General features: G+C 45.2%; 1 protein-coding gene across 4 annotated transcripts in view; it reads left to right on the top strand.

The window, feature by feature from the left end:
* PUDP (pseudouridine 5'-phosphatase) overlaps window positions 1–20901 on the top strand; it is a 789960-nt gene that overhangs the window by 527151 nt on the left and 241908 nt on the right. The window lies entirely within an intron of this gene.

The raw sequence follows: 20901 nt of genomic DNA on the forward strand, positions 1-20901 counted from the left end.
ATAAATTAGAAAAATGATTTAAGTAAATTGTTTGTTATGCCAATAAGATTTTTTTTTTTATGAATACAATTTTTGCTTTCAGATTAGAATGTTTTAGGTTCTTGTCCCATAACCTACAGTACTTGAATATAATTTGCTTTGAAGTGGCTGAAAGGCAGAATATAAATCAAATAAATAGGCTTTTTTTTTGCCTGATGATTTTCCTCCTGCTTCTTTGGTATGTAGCTCATTCAGAACTGGAAGCAAGAAGCAATCGGAAGCCGATCAATAATGCTGGAAAGCAGGACAAATGGTAATGATCGGTAAAATCAGGGATTCTTTATTGGTGTTAGCCCGACTCTGGCCGAGATTCGCTCTCACAGGAGCTGCCTCAGGGGCTACTACAAGAACAATATTAATTAAAAATTAAACATGACAGACATATATATATACACAAACAAAAGAACATAGATATATGTCAATACATATAAAATTTCATCTACTGAAAAATGAAACAAAACTAAAATAAAGAACATATATAGATATCAACAGTAATCCAAAAGAATATGTCAAAAAACATTGTGTGCGCATAATGGGCTAGATTTTAAAAGCCCTGCGCGCGTAAATCCTCCCTATTTTGCATAGGCCGCCGGTGCGCGCAAAGCCCCGGGACGCGCATAAGTCCCGGGGCTTCGTAAAAGGGGCAGGAGGGGCGTGCCCGGGGCATGTTGGGTGGTCCGGGGCGGGTCTCGGGGCGTGGTGACAGTTCGGGGGCAGGCCGGGAGGGCGGTCCCGAGTCCCCCGGCACTGCGGCCTGTGCCGGGGATTGCGAGGCGGTGCGCGCAAGTTACGCCTGCTTCAAGCCGGCGTAACTTGCCCAACAAAGGTAGGGGGGGGGGGGATTTAGGTAGGGCCGGGGGGTGGGTTAGGGAGGGGAAGGTGGGGGGACACGGAATGAAAGTTCCCGCCGAGGCCGCTCCGATTTCGGAGCGGCCTTGGAGGGAACGGAGGCAGGCTGCGCGGCTTGGCGCGCGCAGGCTGCCGATTTTGCGCACCGACCCCGGATTTTATAAGATACGCGAGGCTACGTGCGTATCTTATAAAATCCGGCGTACGTTTTAAAGATCTACCTCAATGTGTAATAAATATATATAAAAAAAACAAGTAACATTTATTACGTGGCTTTGTTAAACTTATAGCAATAGCGTACAGTGTTTGTATGTATGTATGTATATGTCTGAACACAATAGACGTGGGATTAACAAGAGAAAGTCGTTAATGAGAAAAAATTACTAATTTTAACAGTGATTACCTGTACCAATGGTTGCTAGTAATGTCTCACATAACAAATGTGAGAACTTCACCACATATCAATTGGGAACACTAGAAAACAGAGGGGGACGCGTAATGTTGTATGGATAATGTACACACACTTAGATATGACAATCACCAACATCTGAATGGTTGATTAAATCAAAAACAGATAAAAATAAAATAATAGAATTCTAATGAATCCAAAAATGTGGCATAGAATACTAAATGAGTAAAAAATAAAAAATACATGAAAAAAAATAAGAACATTTTGAATTAAGATCCCAATAAAGCATCTTGAAAGGACCATTTGAAAAGTGCCATTTATTCATTACACTTGCTGTTCGGTTAATAGAGAGTAAAAAAAAGGTTACCTTACCAGTTGTAATGCAGTTGGTATTTTTAAATGGAATACCACTACTGGTGCGATGTATTTCTGAAATGTAAGTTGCATCGGGTATATTTGTCAAAAAGATATCAAAAATGAAATTAAAAGAAAAAACATTTTTTTGAACAACAAACATAGTTAAGAGCAGGAAAAACAATATTGATGTTTTTAAACAACAAACATAGTTAAGAAAACAATATTGAAGTGTGTTACAATATGGAGCCATGTGTAGTATTGGCGTGCCAGACCGGAATGTGTGTGAAAAAACTATAGCAGCAGAGTTCAGATACAAAACAAGGATGGCTACATAATATTTAAAATTTAAAATCACCCCGAGTAATGTCGAGTGCAGGCAAATATTGTGGAAGTGTTAGCTTAAGTGATTGATTGAAGCAACAGCGAATAAAGAACTGGCCTCATTCGAAATATGGTGCCTGCACATGCAACTACCCAAGTTTCCCCCTCCCAGTTTTTTTTTAATCCTCTGCAATTGACCCCACCCATTTCAATGTTAGTTCTTCGGCAGAGGCCACATGCCATGGCTCATTATGGTTCGGATTTTAAGAGGTACGCACGGGCGTACATTTGTGCGCACAACCCGGCACGCACAAATGTACGCTTGATTTTAGAAATGTGCGTGTAGCCGCGGGCTTGTTATAAAATCCGCAGTCAGCGCATGCAAGGGGGTGCACACTTGTGCACCTTGCACGCGCCAAGCTCTAGGGGAGCCCCGATGACTTTCCCTGTTCCCTCTGAGGCCGCTCCGATTCGGCGGGAACTTAACTTCTGCCCCCCCCCCCCAACCTTTGTTTAATAAGTTGCTCTTGCCTCCGGGCAGGCGTAGGTTGTGCGTGCCGGCCAAGTGCCGGGGTGCCGGAGGCCTCGGTCCCGCCCCCGCTCTGCCCCTCCCCACCCCTTTCACAAAGCCCTGGGACATATTCGTGTCCCGGGGCTTGTGCGTGTCGCCAGGCCTATGCAAAATAGGCTTGGCGCGCGCAGGAGCGGTTATGCGCGTAAATCCTTTGAAAATCTGGCCCTATGTGTGTACTCTTTAACTTTGACCAGTAGCTTATATCCTACAAAATGTCTCTACAGAGGACATATTTTACTTTTGGACACTAAGCTACAATGTAATGGACATAAAATGTATATTTTATTTTATTCATATGTATATTGGTATTGAAAATACCTTTGCTATATATATTTAACCAGTTCTTATATGTTTCATAAGGTATTTCAGCTCTTTAAACGTTAACTGCCTTGTACATAAACACAACTAAATATTTTCTACCCAAATAGATGTTTGTATAAATTGAGCTTGGTGAGAAGATAAGGAAGAAAGTAATTATATATAGTCTTATTGTTTTTTCAAGTCTGATTCAAACTCCTTTCAAACAAATAAGAAACCAAGAACCTAAAACCCCCCAGCATACAATAAAAGTATTCCAAAGAAGGATCTTAGTGTCCTGAAAAAATAACCTTTCCACTACAGTGCCTTTCCTCAGTCTACTGACTGCCCATACAAACCACAGAGCACACATATGCTCTGACTGCTGAGCTGCAGCAGGGCTACCATGGGATTGAGGGAAATAAACCACTTGAATGGAACACAAATTGAGAAAAACTAACCATGTGATAGGAAGGGCAGTTAGCTCCCAGTTTGGCTTTTATTCCTCTGTTCAGAAAGCTATTTGGTGATGCAGTACCAGTTCTGTAATATTAATCAAGTTTTGGGTTGAATTGAGCGATAAAAATGGATGGGTTGGTTGATTAAACTTTGTTTTTTTCCCATCTTCCCCACTAACAGTAGGAAAAATTCCTCTTGTTCCCAGACATTGGACTTGTGGCAGCTTGTTTAAAAAAAAAAAAATCCTTAAATGTTTCAGATGGAACTGTTATTATTTATACTGCTGGGTAACAGCTCAGTCCATAGCAGATGACTTGGTGTGATGGGATATGCCAGATGCAGTGAAGTTGCAAATTAGAGAAAAGACGAGAAGTCCTAAAGTACAAAGGTTGCCTATAAGTTTCCCCCTCATTCTTGGATCAAGTATTATGGTAGCTGTGTTAGTCTATTTGAAAGTAATAGTTTATATCAAGAACTACAGTGTATATTGTTAATAATTGAAATATATGTGATTTTCTTGGTTCACTCTACAGTTGTGGATTTCTTCTGATGAAACCAGGTGAAATATATTCTTTATAATATTTCCCTTTGCATATCTTATGTGGTTAATGATATTTTATGATTCACTTGTATTGTCTGACAATGTCATCTTCCCTTTATGCTGGTTGGACCTGAGGAAGGGAGTGTTAACGTCTAAGATCTAGTTAAGAAATGCATTTAAGGACCTGTTTACTAAGTCGTGGTTACTTGGTCTGCTATACCATTTTAATGCAAAACAATTCCCATCGGATTTACTAGTAAATCCTGTGTGCCGGGAACATGTGTTGCCATGGCTGACAAAGAAAGTGCATTACTAAATTCTGTGGGACAAACACTGCAGATCCCTAAAGAAAGGGATGGTGTAGCATTGTTGCATGAGGGTAACCTGTACAGAGTAGCAGTTACTACCATGAGCAAATTGTTCGGCAGACTGAATGGACCATCTGATCTTTATCTGCAGTAATTACTATGTTACTGTTAAAACATCACAAAGTGAAACTCTCCAATCTGATAATAAAGAAAAACTGGAAATTGTACAGCAAATATAAAAACCACTTAATGAGATATAAGTTATAAAGAAAACAATCATATTAATGTGGATGCACCATATATATGATTTTTTTGCACCATATATGTTTGTTGTGCCAATCATGTGATGTGATATATATATATATAGACTGCCCATACAAACCACAGAGCACACATATATATAAGATAAGAATCCATGCACACTTAAACATGGACCAGAAAATATAATCATTAACAATCTGTATCTATTAATGCTTATTGTAAAATGTAATAAGAACAAAGTTATTAATTTCAATATAAGAAAATCAATGTTAATCATTTTATTACTAGTGACAATGTTACTGTTAGAAAAGTTAAACGTAAACGAATTGTTAGTAAAATTAAAAGTTAACAAACTATACCTGAAGCACTATATTAATGTTACGACCTTTAATGTAAGAATTGTTATACATGTAAACTGGAGTGAAGGCTTGCTCCAAACTTCGGTATATAAAAGCACAAAAATAAAATAAATAAATATATATATCTATATATATATATATATATCTATAGACCCAAATACACTCCAAAGGAATGTGAAAAAGCACTAGTGTGAATGAATGTAGTAAAAATTTAAAAAGGTAAATCTTTATTAATTTTTGTTCAAAAATAATCATATAGCTTCTCCCTGTTTTTTCTTACTACTTTTTTGAAACCTACATTTTTTCAAACTTTCAAATAAAACTCTGTGATGAGAACAGCTCAAATATATATTAACAACCTCTTAATACGCAATGTGCAAAATATGGCAGTAAAATGATTCTTATAAAAATGCTGAAGAGATGGCTGATATATGAAAACTTAACCCAAATATCTAGAGCTGTGATTTTAATGGGAACATAAACCCAGAGTGATGTGGCTTTCCTTCCAGAAATAAAAAAAAAAGAAAAAAAAGAACCCATGCTGCCGTATTTATAGGAAAATATCAGTCTCCTCATGTGCCTCTAACCTCCACTTGGCAAAGTATTATTTGTTCCCTCACCCTAAGGAAGTGCCACCCTAGCTCCTAACCCAGTTCTCAGCTTCTAAATCCCAGCCCCCACAGTGTACTGGAATGCCTCTTCAGGGGCAGGAGTAATCTCTAGTCACTCCTGTCCCATCAACATTATAATCCAAAATGGTACCAGCTTACCCATAGCTCTCCTTTGCCCTACACATGAGGGGCATACAATAGCATTCACCACCCACTTGGATGAGCATTCAGTATATTTATATAACTTGATGCTGTTGTGTGTATTTGGCAGATATCATTCTGTTCCAGTAATTGTCTTCAGTTGTGGATCATGTACACACTGTAATATCCTGATGGTAATGTTTTCTCTGTAGACAAACTAGGTAAAACTGTTCTAATGACATGCTCTTTAATGTTTTTGCCTTGAGTAAAAGTGAAGCAAGGTAATTCCTGAAAGACATTGTGCCATGCGGGGTCGCTCCTGAGCAGCGACCAAGATGGCCGCCTGAGACCGTTGCTCCACAAGATCCCGCAATATAATGTGCTAAACCCGCTTCTTTTTGCATAAATTGCATTTAATTTTTATTTCTACTGCTACAGTGATGTCCAGCGCTAAAGTCGGGAAGATCGAGGCCGCTTTCGTAGCTGCCTCTGCTTCCAAAAGAGTGAAGCAGGACCTATCGACCCCTGAGAAGCAGTCGCAGACAAAAACAATGGCATCTGCAGACTTGGTCCTTTTCGAACTAAAGCAACTGAAGGAGATGATAAAGTTAAACATCAATGTGACCTCAGAGATACGGGGAGACTTACTGGCCATGTCACAACATATGTCCTCTTTCCTGTTGAGGCTCAAGGAGCTGGAATCCCAAACTACCTCTCTGCTTCTAGCCACCGTTTCCTACCCCATCTCACGCAGAAAGTAGCATGGCTACAACAAGACCTTGAAGACCTCTCCAATCGGAATCGTCACAATAACATTTGCATCCTCGGTGTCCTGGAGGGCGCTGAGGGTTCCGTTATACTTATCTTCTTAATGACGTTGATCCCATCTTGCCTGCAGATTTTCTTTGAGCACCCATTTGAGATCAAACGTGCCCACAGTATTCCCTCAAGGCCGCTTCGGAACTCTAAATTCCCTAGGCCCATCATTTTCAAAGTTTTGCGCTATCTGCAAGCCCTCTCCATTCTGGGTACAGCGCGTTCCAACTCGCTGATTGCATATCCGCCGCAGTAAGCTGCCGCCTCCACACTGCCTCAGCGCCTCGCCCGCGATGCGACCCGAGCTCCGCCGCCCCAGCGAGGCCCAGAACCAGCCCTGCAGCCCAGTACCGCCGCGTGGAGGACCCCCACGACCAGCCTGCAGCGAACTCCGTCTACCAAATCCACCTCACCTTTAAAGGGGCAGGTTGCAGGCGCCCCACACCTGGCGTCGCGTGCTGAAGGAGCACGACAAAGGAGCTTGCCCCTTTGTGCGCCCCTTCGTGCTGCCCCCAGTCTGCCACCCTCACTTTCTCATCTCTTCGACTCCAGACATACAGCACCCCTCTCCCCAGGCAAACAACCATCCCCCTCCAGTACTCAGCACCCCTTAACCCTAATAACTGATAACCCTCCCTCCTCCTGTCTCTTAACTATTCCCCCTGACAACCTTATCTCACCCCCAGCTACAGTGACACTGCCCTTGCTCCAAGACCCACAGCTTCCCACCTCCATCCTCTCGCAATTGCAACTGACCACCACCTTTACCCACAATCCCCTCCCCCTCCCCCCCCTTGGATCACCCAACAACCTCAACTGGTTCTTATCCACCAAAGAAATAAACTTGAGCAACCCACTGCCCCCTGTACACCCATGGTCTATCCTCCTCAAAATCCTCCATTTCTCACAACCCCTTGGTGCTCCCCCAGGCACAGCTCCCCCGCAGCATACTCCCTCCCCTCCCTCCCCTGAACCTCTCAGCAACTAAACACCACCAACACTTCAACAACCATGTCAGCATACCCCATTCCCATTCTCAAACACCTCACCCACCAACACATAGCACTCCACACCTCCAACCCCACCGCAAATCCCTGATACCTATCATGATCTCACCACTTATGCAACTCCTTGGCCTCACTACTCTTTTCATAATACTAGTCAACTTCCAATCCTTAGGGAAAAAAGCCCCCATCCTCAATGACCTCATTGTAGACTGTAAACCTGATATCTGCGCTGTCACAGAAACATGGCTTAAGCTCTCAGACACAGTCTTCCTAAACCGGCTCCCCACTCAATCATATGACCTCTTCTCCATTCCAAGGCCCCAAAAAAAAGAGGTGGAGGTCTCTTACTTGCAGCCAAAAAAGATCTTAAACTAAGACCCCTAAATACCAACACCCCACCCAGACTTGAAATTGGCATTTTTAATTCACATGACCTACAAATCTGCTTAATCTACGCCCCACTCAGCCTACTTGAACACAGCCCCTTAGCCCTCATCGAATTAATAACTTTCAACCTTAACATAGATATCCCAGCCATCATACTGGGAGACTTCAACCTCCATGTAGATGCCACTCCCCCCTCCTCTTCCTGCGAATCCCTGCTGAACTCTTTTAATGTCTTAGGCTTTGAACAACTCATCACTTCTCCTACACACAAAGCAGGACACATGCTCAATTTGATCTTTAACGCCTGCATACATTCCCCTAACGCACCAGCCTGCACACCCGTACCATGGTCTGACCACGCACTCATAAATGCTCACCTATACATGAAGCAAGACCCCCCTACCCAAGCACAGCAACATCATACACTTCAGGAAACCCTGCTGCAAAGAAGACTTAATCACCTCAATCACTGACTCCCTCCACAACCTGGACCTAACAAATCCCGACTCAGCACTGTCCACCTGGAACGACCTCAGAAATAACATCGCCAACAATCTCTGCCCCCTCACACCCAAAAATATAACAAACTCAAACCACTCAAAAAAAAACCAAAACCCTGGTACACCCACTAAAAAAACTTAAACACGAGCTCAGACAGAAAAAAAGAAAATGGCCCAAAGACCCCTCCCCTATCCTACTGGCCTCATACAAATCCTCCTTACACTCCTATAAACCACCATATTCAAGACAAAACGCGACTACTACACAGCTAAAATTCATAATTTCCAATATAACCCCAAAGCCCTCTTCACATATGTAGCTGACCTCACCAAAACATCAACCCCCACCAATCTCCGATGAGGACTCCAAAACCAAATGCAAGCAACTCACCCGCTTCTTCAATGATAAAATTGCAAAAATCTTACTTTGCTTCACCGCACCCACCCCCCTCACGCACTCCTTCCCAAAAAACCTTATCGTCACCCTAGATTCACTTGACACCACCTCCGCCTCAGAAATTGAGTCCGTTCTAAAAAAAAAAAACCAACCCTTCCTTGTACCCATCTGACACAATCCCCACCAAATCCCTCCTATCTATCTCAAATACAATCGCCAAAACTCTAGCTGATATAATCAATTGTTCACTCTCCCATGGTAAGGTCCCTGACTCCCTAAAACTGGCCATAGTTAAACCCAGTCTAAAAAAAAAAAAACTTGACCCTGCTGAGCCATCTAACTATCGGCCTATCTCCAACCTTCCCTTCCTTGCAAAAATCATGGAAAATGTTAACACCCAACTCATAGACCACTTAGAAAACCATTACATTTTATTTTCCTTCCAATTCGGTTTCCGTAAGTTCTTTAGTACGGAAACCCTCCTTCTCTCCCTCACAGACACCCTCCTTAAAGGACTAGACCATGGCCACTCCTACATACTCGCCTTACTTGACATCTCCTCTGCCTTCGATACCATTAACCACAACATCCTAATCATCCGTCTCACAGAAATCGGCATCTCAGGAACAGCCCTACTCTGGTTCATATCCTATCTTGAGAACAGATGCTACACAGTCAGAATTGGAAACATAGAATCCACACCCACCCAACTCACCCAAGGCTTCCCCCAAGGATCCTCCCTCTCATCCACCCTCTTCAACATATACCTCCTGTCACTCTGCCAACTCCTCTCAGATCTTTGCTTCACTCACTTTATCTACACGGACGATGTCCAAATCCTCATCCCCATCCAAGACTCCCTATCCAAGTCTCTCAAGACCTGGGAAAACTGCTTTAATGCTATAAACCGCCTCCTCACTGACCTCCATCTTGCTCTTAACACATCAAAAACTGAACTTATCATCATCTCTACACACAATAATCCAGCACCCTCACCCGACAGCAACCCCCTCCCCCCCATGACCTCCTTCCAGCAAAATGTATGAGACCTTCTTGTTACTATTGATAACCATCTGAACTTCAAAAAATTAATTAAAGCAACAAAGAGTGCCTTTTCAAACTCCATGTCCTCAAAAAAAACTGAAACCACTCCTCCATCTCAGTGACTTCTGCACAGTCCTTCAAGCCACAATCTTTTCTAAAATCGACTACTGTAATTTACTACTTCTAGGCCTCCCCGCCTCAACCATCAAACCACTCCAAATGCTACAGAATGCCGCCGCCAGAATCTTAACTAACACACACAAAACAGACCATATTGCCCCCGTACTCAAAGAGCTCCACTGGCTTCCAATATCTTCCCAAATCCTCTACAAGAATCTCTCAATCATACATAAAACCCTACACAACTGTAATATACACTGGTTGGACAATACCCTCCAGCTCCATACGTCCAACCGACCCACTAGAACAGCATACAAAGGAACCCTACACATTCCCTCTCCCAAGAGCACCCACCTTAGCTCCACAAAAGATCGAGCCCTCTCGATTTCTGGACCCACCCTTTGGAATACCATACCCCCGGACCTCCGTCTAGAGCCATGTTCCAAGAAATTTAAGAAAAAACTAAAGACCTGGCTCTTTAAAAAGCATTCCCTGAATAATGCTACACCCTCCCTTCCTCTCATTCGTCTTTATCCCTCCAACCTTTCCTCCTACCCCCTCCAGTACAGAATTTGTATCATTGTCTGTTTGAATGCATAATTACTGCACACTCCTTTATATACCCCCTCCTAGTTCCTCGACTTCCCCCTCCAAGTTCTATGCTCCCTGTTTCATGTACTATGTTTATGTTAATTGTAAACCGATATGTTCCTACGAATACTGGTCTGTAAAAGCTTTTAAATAAATAAATAAATAAATATCAAGGAAACTCGCTAATGTTTAGACCTGACCTCGCTAAAACCACGGCAGCCATACACAAGGCCTTTCTGGCCCTGCGACCTTGCCTTCAAGTGTTGGGTGCTTGATATGGATTACTCAATCTGGTGAAAATGAAGGTCACTTGTCACAATCAAATCAAAACTGTTCCACCTCCCTGAAGATTTAGAAGCATTTCTCTCCTCACTGGAGCACTCTCAGAATATGGTAACCTGAGGAAAGCCTCACTGCAGACTTTATACACATTTCTCCGCATGGAGGCTTTGCCATCATTGGGATCATTTGGCCAAGATATTGAATCTTTTTCTTTTCTATGTTTTCTTTTCAAATCCCTTTTATCGTTAACTGGCAATTGCTCTCATACACCTATTTGGTGTAGCCTCTTTTTTTTTGCGGGCTTAGCTTTGTTCACCTTTTTCTTCTTTCTTTAAACACTACTGTTTGTGGGCAGTGGGATCTCGCTAGGTCGCTGGCCTGTCTTGAAGCCTCTTATTTTTCTTCCACAAGATGCCATATTTTGGCCTTGGAATGGTTCCTCGATGTCTCTGTATTTTTCATACCCTTATTGATTATTTTTATACTTTTGTTGATAGTTTTGTTTCTTTTGTTTTCGTAAAGGGGCATGTCTGAACAGCATTATATGAAACCTCAATTAAGAGCTCTTTTTGCCACCATCGGTACCTGCCTTTTGTCACCTATCATTTATCATGGCATCTACAGGCATCTCTCTCCAAGTAATCTCTTTAAATGTCAACAGGTCTCTCATCTAATCAAGCGTAAGAAGATACTCACTTATCTGCACTTTTTACATGGGGATGTTGTTTTCATCCAGGAGACACACCTTTCTTTGGCTGAATCATTAAAACTGAAACAAGCATGAGTTGGTGATGTTATCTACAGCCCAGCTTTGAACAAGAAAAGGGGTGTAGCTATCCTATTCAACAAGAAGTCGGGAGTACAGATCTTACAGCACTCATCGGAACCGGATGGCTGCTGGGTCATTGCACGTGTTTCTATCAGTAACGAACTCTGTATCTTCCTTAATTTATATGCCCCCAATCTGGATGATCCGGACTTCTTTCACACAACATTCACACAATTCCTAAATATGGGCCTGACGAACTTAATCATTGGTGGTGATTTCAATCAACCTCTGGACCCCCTTCTCGACAAACAATTGATGGTCAGTATAGTGATAGGAGTATACTACCGTCTACCTGGACAAAATGGTCAGACAGATGATGAAATGCTAAGAGAAATCAGGGAAGCAAACCAATTTGGCAGTGCAATAATAATGGGAGATTTCAATTACCCCAACATTGACTGGGTAAATGTAACATCAGGACTTGCTAGAGACATAAAGTTCCTGGATGTAATAAATGATTGCTTCATGGAGCAATTGGTTCAGGAACCAACAAGAGAGGGAGCTATTTTAGATTTAATTCTTAGTGGAACGCAAGATTTGGTGAGAGACGTAACGGTGGTGGGGCCTCTTGGCAACAGTGATCATAACATGATCAAATTTAAACTAATAACTGGAAGGGGGACAATAAGTAAATCTGCAGCTCTAACATTCAATTTTAAAAAGGGAAACTTTGATAAAATGAGGAAAATAGTTAGAAAAAAACTGAAAGGTGCAGCTGCAAAGGTTAAAAGTGTTCAACAGGCTTGGACATTGTTTTAAAATACAATCCTAGAGGCGCAGTCCATATGTATTCCGCGCATTAAGAAAGGTGGAAGGAAGGCAAAACAATTACCGTCATGGTTAAAAGGTGAGGTGAAAGAGGCTATTTTAGCCAAAAAAAATCCTTCAAAAATTGGATCCATCTGAAGAAAATAGGATAAAACATAAGCATTGTCAAGGTAAGTGTAAAACATTGATAAGACAGGCGAAGAAAGAATTTGAAATGAAGTTGGCCATAGAGGCAAAAACTCATAATAAAAACTTTTTAAATATATCCAAAGCAAGAAACCTGTGAGGGAGTCGGTTGGACCATTAGATGACAGAGGAGTTAAAGGGGCTCTTAGGGAAGATAAGGCCATTGCAGAAAGACTAAATGAATTCTTTGCCTCCGTGTTTACTAATGCGGATGTTGGGGAGATACCAGTTCCGGAGATGGTTTTCAGGGGTGATGAGTCAGACAAACTGAATGAAATCACTATGAACCTGGAAGATGTAGTAGGCCAGATTGACAAATTGAGGACTAGCAAATCACCTGGACCAGATGATATGCATCCTAAGGCTCTGAAGGAACTAAAAAAATGAAATTTCTGATCTATTAGTTAAAATTTGTAACCTATCATTAAAATCATCCATTGTACCTGAAGACTGGAGGGTGGCCAATGTAAGCCCAATATTTAAAAAAGGCTCCAGGGGCGATCCGGGTAACTATAGACCAGAGAGCCTGACTTCAGTGCCGGGAAAAATAGTGGAAACTATTCTCAAAAATCGTAGAGCATATAGAAAGACATGATTTAATGGGACACTGTCAACATGGATTACCCAAGGGAAGTCTTGCTTAACAAATCTGCTTCATTTTTTTGAAGGGGTTAATAACATGTGGATAAAGGTTGAACCGGTAGATGTAGTGTATTTGGATTTTCAGAAGGCATTTGACAAAGTCCCTCATGAGAGGCTTCTACGAAAACTAAAAAGTCATGGGATAGGAGGCGATGTCCTTTCGTGGATTACAAACTGGTTAAAAGACAGGAAACAGAGAGTAGGATTAAATGGTCACTTTTCTCAATGGAAAAGGGTAAATAGTGGAGTGCCTCAAGGATCTGTACTTGGACCGGTGCTTTTCAATATATATATATAAATGATCTGGAAAGGAATACGACGAGTGAGGTTATCAAATTTGCGGATGATACAAAATTATTCAGAGTAGTTAAATCACAAGCAGACTGTGATACATTACAGGAGGACCTTGCAAGACTGGAAGATTGGGCATCCAAATGGCAGATGAAATTTAATGTGGACAAGTGCAAGGTGTTGCATATAGGGAAAAATAACCCTTGCTGTAGTTACACGATGTTAGGTTCCCTGTACGTACCAGGATCAGTCCAGACTGCTGGGTTATGCCTCCCCTCCAGCCGATGGAGTCAGAGAGAAAACTGAAAGCACCCCCTAGATATACTGGTGTGCCACCTGCCATCCTTCAGTATTTCCTCTGACTCCAGCAGATTGAGAGGCATAACCTGCGGTCCTGTCTGTCCTGACTAAATTCCTTTCAGGTGTTATTTTTTAATTTTCTGCCTATACTGTCTATACTGTCTAGATCAACTGGTTCTTACTAGTTAAAAAAAAAAAAAAGTTATAAGTTTGTGTTTGTCAGTGTTCTGTTTTTATTAAGCGCAGCGTTCAGGCAGGCGCTGAGGGCATTGCTCTCACTCTGGTTCCCGGAATATTGTGTCCCTTTGGTCCTGGGGGAGAGCTTACCGGTGGGCCGGTCACCCTCCCCCCCACCCCTATGGGTATTCATTCCAGGTTTTTTAACCTGAAGAGGGCTTTCTTTATTTAAAAAAAAAAAAAATTTGTAAGGAAACTTTTAAGGCCGCGTAAGTCCTGTTGGTTGCAGGCAGTATTCTCTCTTCAAGCCCTAGCCTGCCGCGCTTCTTGCCGAGTAGACCAGGGACTCCGGAGGGGATGGCTATTTGTTCACCCGGCAATTTTACACGGCGATTTGGTGGCGTTTTTGTCTTGCTTTTTGGCGCGATTTTTCCTGGGCTGAGGCAACTTACCTTTGGCGCGTTTTTTCCTGCAGTCTCGGGGATGCCGCGGTCTTCAGCCTGCACGGCCTGTGGTAGGGTGGGGGCGCGACTCTCCAGGGAGGGTCTCTGCTCCCGCTGCATTCCCGGGGGCGAGGGACCCTCCCGGGGGCCGAGCGCTGCCCGCAGCGGCACTTTAGCCTCCTCGTCGACGCGGCAGGGAAGAATGGCAGCCGCGCTGTCGTCAGCCCCGCCTCCCTGTAAGAGGGAGCCGACGGCCATCTTGACCACGCGGCTGCCTGCTGATTTAATATCGGAGGATGAGGATTCCTCTTCTCTTTTGCCGCCTGCCTTAAGCCCGCGCAGTGGGTCAGAGCTGGATGCTCCTCGGACCCCCCCCCCCTCAGAATCAACCCGCGGGCAGCTCAAATAAACGGAAAGTCCCGTTTTCTTCTAAATTTGTGTTATTAATGCACCAGGCATTTTTAGAGGCAGAGGCAGGTTGGGAGCCGGATGAGCCCCCTCCCGCAAAGGTCCCTAAGGTGTCTCCGGTTCCAGGAACGTCTGGGGCTCATGGCAAGGCGGGTGCTTCGGACGGAGCCGCAATCCACCCGTCAGGGGTTCCAGGTGGCCCGGATTTCAGTCAGGGCTCTCCGGATGGCGCAGGGACAGAGGTCTCGGACGCTCAGGGGTCACTCGAAGGGGATGACCCCCAGGTTTTGCGCCTCTTTGACAAGGATGAGCTGAACTTTTTAATCCTGCATGTTTTGAAAGAATTAGAAATCCCGGCGCCGCAGCGATACGGATACGTCCACAGGGGACGTAGCGATGGCGGGTCTGAGGGCCCCCCCACAAACCTTTCCCTTACATCCCAAGTTCATACAGCTCGTATCTAAGGAATGGGAGGTTCCGGAGGCATCCCTGCGCGTTAGCAGGGCGATGAATAAATTATATCCTCTGCCCTCAGATTCTTTAGATATTTTTAAGGTTCCTTCTGTGGATTCAGCAGTCACTGCGGTGGTTAAGCATACTACCATTCCCGTCATGGGAGGAGTAGCCTTAAAAGATCTCCAAGACAGAAAGTTAGAGGTTCTTCTGAAGCGCATTTTTTGAGATAGCGGCATTGGGAGTCCGTGCAGCGGCGTGTAGCAGTATGGTGCAGAGAACCACTCTCCGCTGGGTTCAGCAATTGCTTACCATGCAGGAGCTACCACCGGCCGAGGCGGAACAGGCCAATTGTGTGGAAGCAGCGGTCGCTTACACGGCGGACGCCTTGTATGATCTGTTGAGGACCTCGGCCCGCACTATGTCATCGGCGGTCGCGGCTCGGCGTTTACTTTGGCTCCATCGTTGGTCGGCAGATGCCTCCTCAAAATCGCGTCTAGCTTCTTTCCCCTTCAAGGGGAAGTTATTGTTTGGGGAGGAATTAGATCAACTCATCAAGGACCTGGGGGATAATAAGGTATATAAATTACCGGAGGACAAGCCTCGTCAGTTTCGATCTTTCGGAAATGTACGGTCCCGGTTCCGGGGACAGCGCCGGTTTCGCACCAGAAGGGGGGGCTCCTTTTCCCAGAAACAACAAGTTCCCAGGTCTCAACCGTGGTCTCCTTCCTTTCGAGGCAGGCGACAGCAGCGAGTGGGATCCTCGCAACACTTGCCTGCTGGAAAACCTTCGCAATGAAGGCGCGGGCCCATTCCTCCCTCCCCCGCATCAGAGGTCGGTTGTCCCTGTTTTGGGAGGAATGGGTCAAGATCACGTCAGATCAGTGGGTCCTCGACGTTGTGCGTTACGGTTACGAGTTGGACTTTGCTCGGCCCCTCCGGGACCTTTTTATGGTGTCTCCTTGTGGTCCTCGGGAAAAGCAACTGGTTATAGCTCAAACTGTGAACCACTTACGGACACTCGGAGCAGTTTTGCCCGTTCCTCCGGACGAGACAAGGACAGGCCGCTATTCCATTTACTTCCTGGTCCCAAAGAAGGAAGGTACGTTCCGGCCAATTTTGGATTTGAAACGAGTGAACAAGGCCTTGCGCATTCCCTGGTTTCGCATGGAGACTCTAAGGTCTGTTATTGCGGTCGTCCACAAGGGAGAATTTTTGGCTTCTTTGGATCTAGCAGAGGCGTATCTCCACATTGGGATCAGGGAACGTCATCAGCGGTACCTGAGGTTCATGGTGATGGGGGAGCACTTCCAGTTTTGCGCCCTTCCATTCGGGTTAGCTACGGCTCCGAGAGTATTTACCAAGGTTCTTGTGGTAGTCGCAGCTTTTCTGCGCCGTCAAGGTATATTGGTGCATCCCTACCTAGACGATTGGCTTATCCGGGCGAAGTCGGAGAACGAATGCAGGCGAGCAGTCCGGTCGGTAGTACAACAACTTCAGTCGCTAGGTTGGGTGGTCAACTTTGCCAAGAGCCAGCTCGTTCCGAGTCAGCAGTTGGAATTTTTAGGAGCACGTTTCGATACCTTGGTGGGCAAGGTATTCCTAACGCAGCAGAGGATGGAGAACCTAATGTTTCAGGTACGGAACCTACTGGACCTACCGTTACCTATGGCTTGGGATTATTTACAAGTCATTGGGCATATGGTTTCTACTCTGGAGATGGTGCCGTGGGCTTTTGCACATATGCGTCCTTTGCAAAAGGCTCTCCTTTCTCGCTGGGACCAGAGATCCGAGGATTACAGCGTTCAGTTGCCACTGATGGAGCCGGCGCGGTCCAGCTTAAATTGGTGGTTGATCCCAGACCATCTCTTACAGGGAGTGGACCTCGATCCCCCCCCGTGGGTCGTAGTGACGACAGATGCCAGTCTGACAGGCTGGGGAGCGGTCTGTCAATCCCGAGCGGTACAAGGAACATGGACCCCTCGGCAGGCTTCTTGGTCCATCAACCGTCTGGAGACCAGAGCAGTACGTCTAGCCTTGCGTCACCTGCTTCCGATGGTACAAGGTCGGGCGGTTCGAGTTCTATCAGACAACACAACCGCGGTGGCATATATAAATCGTCAGGGCAGCACGAGAAGTCAGCCGGTGGCGGTAGAGGCGTCCTTGTTGATGACCTGGGCGGAACGTTATCTAGCTCGCATCGTGGCCACTCACATAGCAGGCGTAGACAACGTACAAGCGGATTATCTAAGTCGTCAATACCTGGATCCCGGAGAGTGGGAGCTCTCGACCCAGGCAATGAGTCTCATCATCCGGCGGTGGGGGGAATGCCGCACCTAGACCTGATGGCGACTCGGTTCAATGCGAAGGCAGCGCGTTTCTTCAGCCGGAGACGAGAACACGGATCGGAAGGGGTAGATGCGCTAGCGCTTCCATGGCCGGGTCACATCCTTCTCTATTGTGTTTTCCTCCCTGGCCCTAGTAGGCAAGGTGTTGAGGCGCATAGAATCCCATCGCGGTCCGGTGATTCTAGTGGCTCCCGAGTTGCCAAGGTTTGCGGATCTAGTCAATCTCGCGAGGGACGGGCCCTTACGTCTAGGCCACCTTCCGAACCTACTTCGTCAGGGGCCGGTATTTTTCGATCTCGCGGATCACTTTTGTCTGGCGGCTTGGCTTATAAGCGGAGGCAGTTGAGGAAGAAAGGCTATTCTGAATCGGTCATTTCCACGCTGCTTCGCGCGCGGAGGCCTTCTACTACGCTTACTTATGCCAGAGTGTGGAAAGTGTTTGACTCCTGGTGCGCTGCCTCGGAAGTTCTACCACGCCGGGCATCGGTAGGGGATATCCTTACGTTTCTGTAGGATGGCCTGAAGAAGGATTTGGCGTACAGTTCTCTGAGAGTCCATGTAGCGGCTCTGGGTTGTTTGAGAGGGAAGATTGGAGGATCCTCTCTAGCATGTCACCCAGATGTTGCCAGATTCCTGCGGGGTGTCCGGAACTTGCACCCTCCTCTCAGATCCCCTTGTCCCTCGTGGAGCTTGAACTTGGTTCTCAAGGGCCTCACCATAGCCCCATTTAGCCTCTGCGGCGGGCCCTCCTTAAAGGATCTAACACTCAAGACTGTGTTTTTGGTGGCCATCGCATCCGCCCGTCGGGTCTCGGAGCTACAGGCTCTTTCCTGCAGAGAGCCGTTCTTGCGTATTTCAGACTCCGGGGTGTCGTTGCGTACAGTCCCTTCGTTCTTGCCTAAGGTGGTATCGGCTTTTCACGTTAATCAGTCTGTGGAACTGCCATCTTTCTCGGAGGTGGAGCTAAAGTCTTCTCAAGGCTTCGAGTTGAAGCGTTTAGATGTTCGTCGAGTGCTCTTGCAATATTTGGAGGTCACTAATGAATTTAGGAGGTCGGATCATCTGTTTGTTTTGTGCCAGGGGCCCAGAAAGGGGCTGCAGGCCTCCAAAGCAACTATTGCCCGTTGGTTGAAGACGTCAATCGCATCCACGTACATTGGTTGTGGTAAGTCGGTTCCTGAAGGACTCAAGGCCCATTCTCTACGTTCTCAATCGACTTCCTGGGCAGAAAGTCAGCTGGTTTCTACCCAGGAGATTTGCAGAGCGGCCACGTGGAAATCGCTGCATACCTTCGCTCGACATTATCGGGTCGATGTTCGAGGGCCATCTGCCGATTCCTTTGGCAGCAGTGTAATTCGAGCGGGACTCTCTGGGTCCCACCCCATTTAAGGTGGCTCGGGTACATCCCAGCAGTCTGGACTGATCCTGGTACGTTCAGGGAAAGGAAAATTATGTTCTTACCTGATAATTTTCGTTCCTGAGGTACCAAGGATCAGTCCAGACGCCCACCCGATATTGTGTTTCAGGAGAGTCCGCTCGAATCCTTTTTTCCTATAGCTGTTCCGTTTTGGACAGGGTAAGTACAAATCCATTTCCTTTCATGTTGGGGTTGGTACCTTATTCATAAAGGGTTAGTGTTTGCATTGTTTGTTGTTCAGATTTTTACTGCAGATTTTTACTGCTTGATCTAGACAGTTGCCATGGTTAGTTGGCTAAGTGTGCGGAGGAATTATGTTATTTTTCTTCTGCTTTGATATCAATTATACTGAAGGATGGCAGGTGGCACACCAGTATATCTAGGGGGTGCTTTCAGTTTTCTCTCTGACTCCATCTGCTGGAGGGGAGGCATAACCCAGCAGTCTGGACTGATCCTTGGTACTACAGGAACGAAAATTATCAGGTAAGAACATAATTTTCCTTTCCATATTGGGAGCTACCACCCAGGAAAGGGATCTGGGCATCATAGTGGATAGTACTTTGAAATCGTCAGCTCACTGTGCTGCAGCAGTCAAAAAAGCAAATAGAATGTTAAGAATTATTAGGAAGGGAATGGTTAATAGAACGGAAAATATCATAATGCCTCTGTATCACTCCATGGTGAGACCGCACCTTGAATACTGTGTACAATTCTGGTCGCCGCATCTCAAAAAAGATATAGTTGCGATGGAGAAGGTACAGAGAAGGGCAACCAAAATGATAAAGGGGATGAAACAGCTCCCCTATGAGGAAATGCTGAAGAGGTTAAGGCTGTTCAGCTTGGAGAAGAGACGGCTGAGGGGGGGGATATGATAGAGGTCTTTAAGATCATGAGAGGTCTTGAACGAGTAGATGTGACTTGGTTATTTACACTTTCGAATAATAGAATGACTAGGGGGGGCATTCCATGAAGTTAGCAAGTAGCACATTTACGACTAATCGGATAAAATTCTTTTTTACTCAACGCACAATAAAGCTCTGGAATTTGTTGCCAGAGGATGTGGTTAGTGCAGTTAGTGTAGCTGGGTTCAAAAAAGGTTTGGATAAGTTCTTGGCGGAGAAGTCCATTAATGGCTATTAATCAATTTTACTTAGGGAATAGCCACTGCTATTAATTGCATCAGTACATCAACCAACCTCTTCCCTTCAATAATATTTCTACAACATACACCAATACAAGGGACACTTGTGCTATGGTGTTGCTTATGTACGGTGGCTCTATTAAAGGACCACCATTTGGTGGGTGTCCTTTTCTTTCGCCCCATCTATTATTCTTTATTATCCAGGTTTTAATGCAAATTGTTCTGTTTTTCTATTTCTTAAACTATTTTCTAAAAAATCCCCTTATCTCCCCGTTTTCTGAGGCGACCCGCTGATTGTCTGTTAATACTTATCAAGGCATCCGTCTCAACTTCTTCTCACGGGATCGCGTCTGCTTGCCCGACATGGGCCATGTTTCTGCACGTTCGTGCCTGCTTCAGGGGCTACGGGAGGGGTAGTGCTGTGTCCTAACCAGGTACACAGTAGCTGTTATGTCTCCAACTATGAAGATAACACAATTAATGCTCATCTTTATTCCATTCCGACAAACCTTTTTACATACCATTTGCACGTTTTGAAACACTTACTTTTGTGATGACCATGCTTCTGCTCGTGGACGGCGCCTACCTTCTGTGTCTGAGGCGCGCTTGCCTATTCTGCTCTTTTTATACTCACCGCGGGTCCCCACCCATTCGTTTCATCAGACCGAGACTAGCTGCAGTGTTTTCAATCAGGGTAATCAGTGACCCTTGGGAACGCCTCTGAGGACCTGATGGGAGACTGAACACTCCCACGTCCGCTCTCTGTTGTCAACCAGGGGTTGTGTCCATTTTTTTACTGAGCGGTGTGATCCCGCCCCAGTTAATGCC

The sequence above is a fragment of the Rhinatrema bivittatum genome, chromosome 5, assembly GCF_901001135.1.
Source record: "Rhinatrema bivittatum chromosome 5, aRhiBiv1.1, whole genome shotgun sequence".
Taxonomy (NCBI): domain Eukaryota; kingdom Metazoa; phylum Chordata; class Amphibia; order Gymnophiona; family Rhinatrematidae; genus Rhinatrema; species Rhinatrema bivittatum.